This window comes from Hibiscus syriacus, unplaced genomic scaffold, assembly GCF_006381635.1.
Source record: "Hibiscus syriacus cultivar Baekdansim isolate YM2019G1 unplaced genomic scaffold, ASM638163v2 tig00117017_pilon, whole genome shotgun sequence".
Classification (NCBI taxonomy): Eukaryota; Viridiplantae; Streptophyta; class Magnoliopsida; order Malvales; family Malvaceae; genus Hibiscus; species Hibiscus syriacus.
This window is the reverse complement of record NW_024063526.1, coordinates 3,973,106-3,975,351: the sequence shown is the minus strand read 5'-3', so window position 1 is coordinate 3,975,351 and position 2,246 is coordinate 3,973,106. Positions and strand designations below refer to the sequence as shown.

At 33.6% G+C, this 2,246-nt stretch overlaps 1 long non-coding RNA gene across 1 annotated transcript; it reads right to left on the bottom strand.

The window, feature by feature from the left end:
- Positions 1–248: 248 nt before the first annotated feature.
- On the bottom strand, positions 249–1,584 carry LOC120195737. The gene is made up of 3 exons (XR_005523108.1): positions 1,250–1,584; positions 990–1,086; positions 249–456 (listed from the first exon to the last, which is right to left on the bottom strand). It is a non-coding gene; the product is annotated as an uncharacterized LOC120195737 (long non-coding RNA).
- Between the last annotated feature and the right edge of the window lie 662 nt (positions 1,585–2,246).

Here is a 2,246-nt window from a genome sequence, read left to right as displayed (position 1 = left end):
TGTACGGGTGGAGGGTATTTATGTGAATTAAATAAACCTCACTGTCACATTATGATATTTTACTGGCTCACAATTTCTAATATTATTATTTTCTTTTTGATCTAGTTTATATTGGGATATTTTTAAGGATTTTTTATGGAGTCTCTACAAGTTTAACTCTGATCAAGGCGACTGTAGACACCCGTTTTGTCCAGGATATAATAATTATTATTATTATATTATGAATATTATTAATACTATTTATTATATTTTACAGCCCAACAATTAACTTGAAGCCCAACAAAGACCAAAAAGCAGTTATAAATATCAACTCAATTACAAGATGTTGGTTCAAGCCCAAGATCCGGATCTAGACCCGGTTACAAGATCCGACCCGCCACCCACCAGAGATGCTGTGTGCTTCACTGTTGCTCTCATCTGCGTGAATGAGACTACCAATCATGGCATCCATTGAAGCTGATATAACGGCAAAATATAAGCAAAATCAACAAACAAATTAACCACCAAAGTCTAAGAGTTTAGACAAGCCTTTACCTAAACCTTTAAAATAAAAAATAAATCCCAAAAATTATGAGGTTAAACATATCTGCTTCAACACTAATACAAGGAAAATGGTGGATTCAAAGCAACAATAAATATGGGGGACCATTCAAGCAGGGAGTTTTTCATGAACAAGAGAAGGGGAACGAAGCAGAAAGAACACAAAAAACGAAAAAAACACTGGAGAGTTTTCCATCAGCCACAAAACCGGAAATCAACCGAAATCATCAAGAAAAAGAAAAAAATCAGCCATGACAAATTGATATGAAGGAAGTCTTGTAATCGGGTATTAAACCCCAGAAAGCATTTGTAAAAGAGATCCTATTCTTTTCGGGAAGAAAGCAATTCAAAATTAGGTACCATCTGTTTGATATTTTTCACTGTTTTGTGTGTGTTTACAGAATGAATACGAGTAAGAAAAAAAAAAAAATAGAAGAGCTTTTTCCTACTTGTTTTCTTTCGAATCTTGTCATTGGGTAAACGTTATTCGTCTGGGGTTTTCGCCGAGTGTAAAGGAGCCGAGAGCAGGGTTGACATCGTCCGAGCCTTTGGAGTATTAGATTGGCAGTGTCGGGTTCCATAGGTTTAGATCGAAGTAAATAAAAAAGAAAAAAAATGAGTCTTTTGTAGAATCGAACTTCAACCATTAAAAAATACAAGAAAATCATCAAAAAAATACCATTAAAGAATTTAAGGATAGAAGGTTTACCTTGGGGGCGCAGCCCTCGTCGAGTGTAGCTTGGTGATCACCGAAGTTGAGAGAAAAGTGAGGGAAGAAGATGTTAATGGTGTGGTTATGAGAGTTTTGGGGATGGGTCTAGGTTCCTTATCGGAACCGTTGAACGATGGTGGCCAGTGAACTCCAAGGAGTTTCACGATGGCAGAACGCTGGTGAGTGGCGATGGAGCGACGGCTAATTCCTTCTCTGGTGTCGAGCGGCGTTGTGAGGATGAAAGAGAGAGAGGCATTTTGTTAGGGGAGAAGTTAAGTTGAGAGTAAAATAGGGTAAACATTATACCCTAAATATTACCTATATCCGATGAACTATGCATCGTCGTTTAGGCAGCCATCAAAATTGCAGTGTTTCAATAACTGTCAACTTGTGTTTTGTGGAGGGGTAAACTCTTTGACCGATCCTTTGGTTTTTGAAGTATTAAATTTGGGTCCTTAATTTTATATTTTCTGATTGTAGCTCCTAAATTTTAAGCGCATCTCATTTCAGTCACTAATTGTAGGTTTATATGTTTATAATTTTGTCCTTGTATTTTATGCGCATTAAATTTTAGTCCCACATGTTTATTTAATTTATGCTGTTTAGACATTAGGATTCTATATGTTGCAAGTTCCTTTTTAGTCAAGGTTGATTTATTTATTTAGACATTTGACTATTTAATTTTTACATGTTACTACCTAATCATGTATATATTAGGTTTATTCTGGTTTTAAATTTTAATCTTTTGTAGTATTTTTTTAGTACTCAATAGGGTAATATTCATATTTATATCTTAATTATTATTTTGTTTACATTCAAGATAATTATGTTTTATTTAGTCCTTATTTTAATAAATACAATTATTTTCTAAAATTTGTATTTAGAGATGTTATGTTTTCATTGGTTATTTTTAAGTCACTTTCGTACATTACATATTAATATATATACGTAAGTTATAATGTATATAATTTGTGGTATTAAAATATTATTGCAT